The sequence below is a fragment of the Xenia sp. Carnegie-2017 genome, unplaced genomic scaffold (genome assembly GCF_021976095.1).
Source record: "Xenia sp. Carnegie-2017 unplaced genomic scaffold, XeniaSp_v1 HiC_scaffold_44, whole genome shotgun sequence".
Taxonomy (NCBI): domain Eukaryota; kingdom Metazoa; phylum Cnidaria; class Anthozoa; order Malacalcyonacea; family Xeniidae; genus Xenia; species Xenia sp. Carnegie-2017.
This window is the reverse complement of record NW_025813509.1, coordinates 429,873-439,895: the sequence shown is the minus strand read 5'-3', so window position 1 is coordinate 439,895 and position 10,023 is coordinate 429,873. Positions and strand designations below refer to the sequence as shown.

The following is a 10,023-nucleotide window of genomic DNA, read 5'->3' as shown; positions in this document are numbered from 1 at the left end:
TGAATTCCTCTGGGAGTGGAAAAAGCTCGAAATTGTCGACGAATTGTGCAATATAGAACTCTGAATATTTATCGGTGTATTGTAGTTTTTGGTAATCAACAATGCAGCTTTGGTCAATTCTTTGCGAAGTTAATGAATTCCATGCAGTGAACACACCTTTATGAAAATCTACGTAAATTCTTACATTTCTTGCTGTAATAAACAAACCAGAATCTAAGAAAGAGCAATGATGAACGACATCATCTGACTGTAAACATAACAACAAACGTCCATTGTTAACGTCCCACAACTTTACTTCAGGAGATCCATCACTAGTTACCAGTCTATTTCCGGTAGGTGAAAAGGAGCAACAACAGATGTTTCCACGTACAAAACCAAATTCCTTTGCATATGTATCGTAACATTTGTCATATAGGGACGTAAATTTTTCTACATCAACTACATCATCCCATTTATCCAACCTTGAATCATCGAGTGCAGTGCCAAGAATGCATCGTTCTTTAAATTCTGGAAGTTCAAAAATAGATATTTGACCATTTTCATATCCTACAGCAAGAAATTTTTCATTGGACGACACACAAAGAGATGTAACGTTAGCACGCAAGGGGACAGTCAAATGATGATGGTATGTTAAACATGTTGAGTCTAAATCCTCAAACCAAACAAGCTTTCCTTGTTTTAATAAATCCCTTGCCAATAATCTTTTTTCGTCACTGACATAAATTTTGTTGGCAATAATTTGTAAATAAATTATGCTTTCATCAAACTCATAACTCCTATATTTCCGTGTCGTAAGCAAATATACTAGTGCTTCCTCAAGTACATCTTTTTTTATGAAAGTACGTAGTTCCTTAATGATTTCAAGCAATTCTGACCTAATGGTATGCATGTTAATGTCTTTCACATCCATTAACCTCGCACAAGCCACTTTGACATCTACTGCCCAGCTAAAGTCAACATCTTCACCACATTTTGACATATGATAGATTCCATTCTTCAAAGCATATTTAATCATAGCAGTGTTCATCTGATCTTCAAAAATGTTCATCTTCTTAATTTGATCAAACTCTTTCTTACAAGCATGCCACAAGAACTTATGACCATTTTTTGGATCAACTGTAAACTCATGCTGTTCGTAACCATCTGATTTTAACCAATCAATTAGAGATTTGTGATATACGGTTAAACAATCATCGTAAACAGGCAAAATTTGAGATAACAGTTCAATGATTTTACTGCGGACTTCAAACTTGATGTCACCAGAAAAACCTAAATAGCTAAACAGTAAAGTTAGTGGTAGAAACTTCCGACAGGCAGCCAACAATTCAAGAAATTGCATGAAAGTAGTTTCTGAGATAACAGAATTTCTGCCACTTTTGTTCATTATCAATTCTTTTACTCTTTTGAATTGCTTTGTGTAAACACCGCTTATCCCACTAGGGACCAATTGTTGAATTTTGTTGTAAGTAAGCTCAATATTTTCTTTATTCAAGCTCAGTTGTGCGTAATACGCATAAAGAAATGATCCCTCACATTTTTCAACTAAATCCATTAGAGCGTAATGATTATTCAACTGATGTCTCAAGTACTTGTGTAGGTCTTCTTCGTTGTTTTCATTACGAGGATTAGTTGTAATTTCCACAGGATTCATGTCTTTCAACTCCTTTTGAACAGGAAGTTCTGGACGACTGGTGATAAAGATTTTAATCCATTTAGGCAGTCGGCCAAATTCATCAGTAATCAGTTCCAACAATTCACTTTTGCCTTCAACTTGGCTTTCATCTAAGGCATCAATAACCAAAAGCATTGGTTCATGATCGTCCAATGAATGCAATGGATTATTTAATAAAACACGGAATATATCGGCGACTGATTTGTAGGAATGGTTTCTCTGCAATTCTTCATTCAGTTTAGATTTGAAATGTAATATTGTACCACACATGTTACTAGCCAATGATTCTATTAACATTCGAGGATTCCTCTCATCTGATCGATTATATCTGCAGAAATGAGAAGCAGCAAGTTTCTTCTTTACAGAATATCGTCGACACACCTCAGCAGCAAACACACTTTTACCAACGCCAGGACCGGCAATCAAAATCATGACATTAGAAGCATTTTCACTTCTATCGTTAATCCAAGTGTCGAGTTTTTCAAATAACCATTGTCTAGTGCCTTCAAGGTATTTCTTGTTAAGATCTTTTATAAGACCTTTAAAATTACACTTTCCAAGTTTCTGAAGATCTGAGCATATTTTGTCCTGTATCATTTCTCTTACTCCAACAACATCAGCTTTTGTTGCCATCACTTGTGTAATTTTAGCTACATCAGCTTTTGTTGGCATCTGTTTTGTAATTTCAGCTACATCAGCTTTTGTAGCCATCTCTTGTGTAATTTCAGCTACATCAGCTTTTGTTGACATCTGTTTTGTAATTTCAGCTACATCAGCTTTTGTTGACATCTGTTGTGTAATTTCAGCTACATCAGCTTTTGTTGACATCTGTTTTGTAATTTCAGCTACATCAGCTTTTGTTGACATCTGTTGTGTAATTTCAGCTACATCAGCTTTTGTTGACATCTGTTTTGTAATTTCAGTTACATCAGCTTTTGTTGACATCTGTTTTGTAATTTCAGCTACATCAGCTTTTGTTGACATCTGTTGTGTAATTTCAGCTGCATCAGCTTTTGTTGACATCTGTTGTGTAATTTCAGCTACATCAGCTTTTGTTGACATCTGTTTTGTAATTTCAGCTACATCAGCTTTTGTTGACATGCTTTCTTTAGTTTTGTCCACTTTATTTTTTATGTTTTCCACATCTTCTTTTAATTCCTCAGCTACACCACACCAGTATTTTAACATTTCAATATAAGTTGCCTCATCGGTGGTGAGTGGAGCTTTCTTTAATTCATCTATTTCAGTTTGTTGAATACCCAGACCAACCAATGCTTTTGAAATTTTCTGCCACAAGTTCTCAAACACACTATCATCTACACTAGTTTTAGTTATGTGACCGTAAACTTCGTTTCGATAAAACTTTATTCTTGCAATATTTGCTGAGATTGAATAATCAGAAGAGGAAGGAAGTTTATCCCATCCACCACGTGGCGCTGGTAGACTACATATATTTCGCAACAAGACAGTCAATAATGTGATGTCAAAGTTTTCAATGTCAGGGTCACCAATTGACGGGTAAAGAAGATCCCATTGCTCATTCTTGATGACTTTAAATTTCTTAGATTTTAGATAAGCTAGTGTTTTCATTGTAGAGGGATCTTTAAGTTTACCAGCTAAACTTGATGGCTTTAATAAAGATTGCAATTTTGTTTTTAAGGCTTGGGTTCCTTTATTGATTAAAAGTTTACTCAAACGAGATCCATTTTCCTCAATTTTTAATTTTTCATGTGGCGAAGCCATTTTTTATTCTAGAAATGAGGAATGAGTTTGTGAAAAAAGATATCATTTATAATGTACAAAATGTTCACAAAAGTTAAAAGGATAAATTAAAAATAGTACGACAAGTCATTTATAAAGACTTGTGTGCTTCATTTCTTTCTCTCGATAAAAATTGTGCTCACTGCCTAGTGACATGACCCAGTAATTGATCTTACATCAAGGCATTAAAATAGTAGATTTGATACAATGAAAAAAAAATTAAAATGATGATATTTTCACCTACTCGGCGCGAGAGACAGCATATACCTTGCAATAGTAAATCCTAGTCAATAAATAATATATCTTATTTGTCTAACAATCGTGTGGTGAAGAGATACGTCGTTCTTATAACAGGATATATCAAACTGATTTGCTGTGTTGCATGAATATATTTGCTTATTAACATTTTGATAAGACTACATTGCTGATGATTCTGTTCCAATTTAAATTTTTGCTAGACTGCAGTTTAGCGGACACCCGAAGCGCTTGTGATTGCGGGCTCGTTTTTGCTTGGGATTATAGGCTAGGGTTTGGGTCAGCGTCCAAGGTGTCCGCTAAACTGCAGTAGTCCAACATAGGACAATAACTTAAGTCATTAAGTAATAACTTTACATTTTCCTCGCCAAAACACAGAAAACAGGCTGAGAGATAAACAACGCGACATATGAATAAAATGCAAGTACGGAATGCACAGAGTATCAAGTTCTTTGTATTTTTTTGCCCAAACGAGATATATTTGACGTCTGTAATCACCAGAAAAGCGTCTAAATAAATGATATTTCAGCTGTAAGGTTTTGACCATACTCGATAAAACAAAGTGCAGATTATGCGTTTTAAAGCATAGGTATTTGAAGAACAACATAAATATTGACTTTACTTAAAACAATTCTATTCGTGATTGTTCACATTTGCGACTATCACCGATGACACAGCCGAGGATATCACGACGAACAAACACTGCCTGCCTCACTGCCTCACTCACACACTTTTTCAGTATGGCATAGTGGTTAGCCACGCATGCACAGCGGCTACCCAGAAAAACTAACAAGTGATAAATTACATTATTGTTATAATATAATTACAGTATAACTTGATGTCTATAACTGCTCCCCCCCAAAAAAATAGTGTTGCTCCCTCAAATATTACATCCTAGCCACATGCCTGCTCATATTGATAACACTTAAAGCGTGATTCCGTTTGAAGATGCTTCGAGAATTTCTAACAAGTTTATAAATTGATGAATGTCTTTTGCATGATGAGATAACGTAAGAAAAGTACAAATGATACACAAATCATTCATTACTTTTTCTATAAATTTCAATTTTGCAATTTTCATGTGTCCAAATGGGGAGGCGCCAGCCCCTATTATATTACTGGTCCAAAGCAAAATGCCCCTTTGCCTATCACGTCATGATGGGCCTGACCTGACAGTCAGTGAAATTTCTTGACTTCGTGCTGTTAAACGATTTAATTCAAGTAACTAAAACAGTTAGACACGATGCAAAACAAAACAAGAATCTTGATTTCAGTTTCTCAGTGTATATGCTAAATCAAGTTCATCTAAGAATAAATTACGTGCAAAATGAATGATGATAAAATATGTACGTTATTTGGCGTTCGTTTTGACCACTTGAACATAGTCTTTACTTTACATTTATACATTGCATTGCTTACTAAAGTGTAATTATATTAAAAAATAATGATTGATGACGAAATATATAAGTTATCATGAGTTCATTTTGACCTCTGGAATATAATCTTTACTTTACAATGTTGGAAAGTTTTTGTTATTTTTGTGAAAAGATTAATCATGTGAGTTTTGTTTTTTGGGGGGATGAAAATAATAACGATGTTCGTATGTTGCTTATAAGCGTATTTCCTTTGTTTTAAAAAATAAAGCAAAAATATCAACCTGAGAGTGTGAGTACATTAGGAAACTTTAAAGAAACATTTCCCTGTTTCCAAAACAGTAGCGACCCCGGCAGGATTGAAAAGGATTGGGACGAAACTGCAGGTTTAAATGGGAAAATTTACGACGTGTGAGCATACATACTGTGACGTTAAATTGATCAAAAGGACAAATTTCTCCTGAAATTTTGCGAAGAATTTCAGTACAAATTGTTAAAGATGGTAGTAAATCTTACAAGCCTGACTGCCAAGTTAAAAACCTCGAAATTCCACTTGAATAGAACTGAATATATCGTGTCTAAAGTAGATAAGGAGGCCATGGAACGACAGCGGTTGTCATTTGCAACAAGCTCAGCAGCAGTAAATCAACTCAAAGAATGTATTGAAGATGAAATGCTTAGTAATGGTAAAACTGAAGAAGAAGTGCAAGAGTGGTCGAAGGAAGTGGACGACTTATTAGCTGAGGCTAATGAATGTATACGACACATCACTAACGAGTTGAAACGAGCAGAGCTGGCAGCACAGGAAGATTTTGTGAAATTGGAGCAGCAACAGAAACTGAGATTTGAAAGAGAAATAACTAAGCAACGGTTTCTTAAAAAAAAAGAGACAGATGCAGAAAGGCGAAAACTCGATTTTGAATATCAACAAAAGCTGAAAGATGCTCGATCAAGTTCTAGCAATGAGGGATCTAGTACTGTAAAGATGCCAAAACTCATTTTAACTAAGTTTGATAGGACACCACCAGATTGGGTCAGGTTCTGGGGGCAATTTCAAGCTCAAATGGATAAGTCAAATGTTGATCCAGTTACCAAGTTCTCCTCTCTAAAAGAGTCAATTGAAATGAAAGTAGAAGGTTAATAGATGGTCTCCCATTTACAGAAGAAGGATATAATCGAGCCATAGGTATTCTAGAGAAACGATATGGTGGCGAAGGAGAAGTTATAAGTGCCTATGTGAAAAGTATACATGCAGGGGCGGATCTAGGATTTTTCAAACATCAGTCATAAAACGTCGGAGGCGCTCCGCACCTGGGGGGGGGGTCTGAGGCATTCTTCCCTGAGAAATTTTGAATTTCAGAGCCTTGAAAATGCCATTTTCAGCGTTTTAGAGCAATACAAAATGTATTTTGTGGGCATCGTTTTTGCGTAAAAACAACACATTTTGCTTACGCTTTTTTCAAAAAAAAGAATGAAGTGAACAATACTTGAATGTTTTGCTAAATATTTAGGCTCATTATCATGCCAAATATAAGGCTCATTAGCATGTCTAGGAACGGAAAATTTATTTTACAATAATGCTATTCAAAAACAGATATAGTCTTTAAAAATTTCTACCAAGTTGTCAGGCATAGACCCCCTAGAGACCCCCATTCAAACCTCTATGTAATGAGTTAAGTTAGAAATTTGGTACTACAAGTGACAGTTCATAGATATAGAAAAGCTCAGACTTCAAACCATGCAAGTTTATTGTAACCCATCACCCATCTCCACATCAGTGCCAGCAAATTCACCTTATGAGAAAAAACTCAAAATTTTTTCTACCAAAGATTAAGCAAAAATTATCAGAGTGAAAATATGCAGTTAAGGACAGCTTAATGCCATAAATATTTATTAGGCATTTCACTAGACTATTATCTTTTGTAAGTATATGCAAGGTGTGCTATATAGCAATCACTAGTAGCATTGTATTTGAAAATACAAACAGAATGTAACCAACATGTCTTTAATTTTGTAATTACATGAATGTTAAAATTGGTTCATGTGTCATGCTTACTGGTTATGATAAATATCTTTTCATATGATCAAAGCTCGTTTAAATGTAAATCTGAAATAATTTAGTTTAGAAATTATAATGATCATCAGAAAAATTACCTAGTGATCATGAAAAATACTTTGCTGTTTTGCCAAATTTCAAGGTTTATCTGCATACATAGGAAGACATTTTGACTTTCTAGAAAATGCTTTTCATACATCAATAGCCCTTTGGAATTTATGGCAGACAATCTGGTATGAGCCCTAGAATAACACACCTTTACATCTCTACATGAGGTGTTCAGTTAGAAAAGGGGACAATATGTGACATGGGACAACATTCCATGTATGTGAAATACTCAGGTTTAATACCATTCCAGTCAAATTGTCAAAATAAAAAGCTTCATGGATCAGAAGACTCAAAATCACAGGTTATAGTAAACAGCTTCTTATGTAATCAATGTTAGTTTTCTCAAATCTTAAACAATATGTAGTATAACTATCCAATAATTGAATGATCAATGATCATAAACTGAAAAGCCCCAAACATTTGTTTATGATAAAGTAAATAATAGTATGGCGCCTTATGGCTACAGATTTTTTGTCCATTGAAATATATTTGCAGGAATGTAGGATTTCGCTGCCATATAACGGTCACGATTCCCCAAGCACTAAAGAAATCATAGCTAAAAGTCCTTCGGCAACAACAATTTTAGAAGCATCAATCTGCTTACCATACGCCATATTAACATATATCGCATCACACACTAGCATAAATTGACTTTGATATATTACATTCATGCATACACTTCACTTGTCTTTTAATTACGATTTTGGATGTAAATTTCTGCTGATAAAACTCAAAACAATGTTGGCTTTCTTTTGAACATCAATGACTGAAATGTCACTCGCGAGATCGTGCGTTTGCCAAGCATTTACAATTTATCCATAAACTTTTCACCCTCTTGAAAAAATTCACAGTTTGGACAGCAGCATTCATTTCAATATATGAATTTGTAAGACTTCCATAAATTCCATCTGATTGTAGTTTAGTTTCTATCATGCTTATAAAAATTACTATGAAACGATCAAACATTCAATTCAGACAGTGAGCTTGACTATGTTAGTTCAGTTGGCTATCAGTCGAAATCCGTCAAACCAATCAAAATAAAACAAAAACTCAAATGAACCAATTTTAAGATAGCAATTGGACTCCCTTATACGTCCGGCCACCCCTCTTATCAGTGGAGACCGTTCCAGACTGTCCACTGATCTGGCCATTGACCAATAAAATAAGCGTTTTTGGCGTTCATAGACTCCTTTATCCGTCGAACCAGTCAAGCCACCTCGCTTATCAGTCGGTTATTCCAGGTCAATTAAAATTCAACTGTTCTGGTTACCAACGAGATATTCATTGGATTAGTCATTAGTTTTCAATAATAAATAAAGCTGGATTTTTATCACGAAGTAAATGCGATAATAAAGTAAGAATAATTAATGAATTTTTAATTAATATGAATAGGTAATTTTTGAATTTCAAACATCAGTCGCGCGACGGATTTGACATACTATAGATCCGCCCCTGACTCAAGCGCATCACTGACTCAGAATTATTTATTATCAAACCTTTTCTTTCTGTAATAGCGGCAATTTTTATAGTGGATAATTTGAAACAAAAAATGAAACCTACTTTTCAGTCGTGGTATTAAATACAGGTTTAAAAGTCACTTATAGAATCATTTAAACGATTTTCATTTGGAATGGAAATAAACATTGTTTTGTTTATAGTCATATACTTCATACTACGCAATGCTTCGGTATCAAATCTGTTAAGTTAGAAATATAAATACAAAATCTCAGTTAACTTACGTAAGTTTACCTTTGTTTTAGAAATAAGACTTCATATACGACGATCATGCGGACAAAATTATTTTTCTTTAGTTCTTTACATGTTACGTACCTAGCAAAAGAAGAGAAATTTAATATAAAAAACGCGACTACATACATATCAGTTAAAAAATAATGATCATAATTTATACGTTATTGAAACATCAACTTTTTATCCATATGAGTTTTGTTACATAAACACATTTAAATAACAAACGAAGATGAAGAGTGAGTCAGGATCTCTCTCAACAAACAGTATTATTCTATAACTAAGTATACATCACTGACTAAAAGCAATTCTTATAGAAATAAAAATACATAAATAAGAACATCATGCAGAGTACATAATAACATTGAGATTAGTCAAATTCCAAAGGACTTTTAATAAATCTTATAAAGTTTCGCAAGTTATAACTCTGGAATAGAGAATCACTTATCGAAGACAGGATTTGAATGCCAATGATTAAGACTCAATTTTCGATACTGTAAATGAATTTTACCTTCATTAATCAAAAACTCCATACATGTATATTCTTGCATAAGTCAGTTCATATTATAAAAAATCTTTGTTATTAAAGAAAACTTTGTAAATCAAGAATACATTTCAAACATCAACTGCACGCAATTATAATTACTTATGATCAATAAAGACACTGTAGATACAACAGTAAAGGATGCAATGAAAGTAAACCTTAAAACTGTTAAACAAACACGATCAAAAGTATAATTTTAAAAGCACACTGTGTTGCATGAATCAACATGTCACAAAAATAGATTCGCTTGCGTCTTCCTCTATGTGTAAATTTATTCTTCCTGTGTTTAACATTTGCGTACTTTTCAAATTTTCTTGCTTTAAAAAAAATGGTTTGTTGTATACAACTATCAACATTTTGCTAGACACGCAGAGATTAGTCAAAAATGGCGTTAGCAAAGAAGGGAGGTGATGCATGATTGGACATGCTATCCTCCCCCACGTACATATAGTTTCCAAAAGTAAATATAGTTTACAAAGAAAAATTCAATGTCCTACATGTAGAAAAT

At 33.9% G+C, this 10,023-nt stretch overlaps 1 pseudogene; it reads right to left on the bottom strand.

The window, feature by feature from the left end:
- LOC124456245 overlaps window positions 1–10,023 on the bottom strand; it is a 109,221-nt pseudogene that overhangs the window by 34,255 nt on the left and 64,943 nt on the right.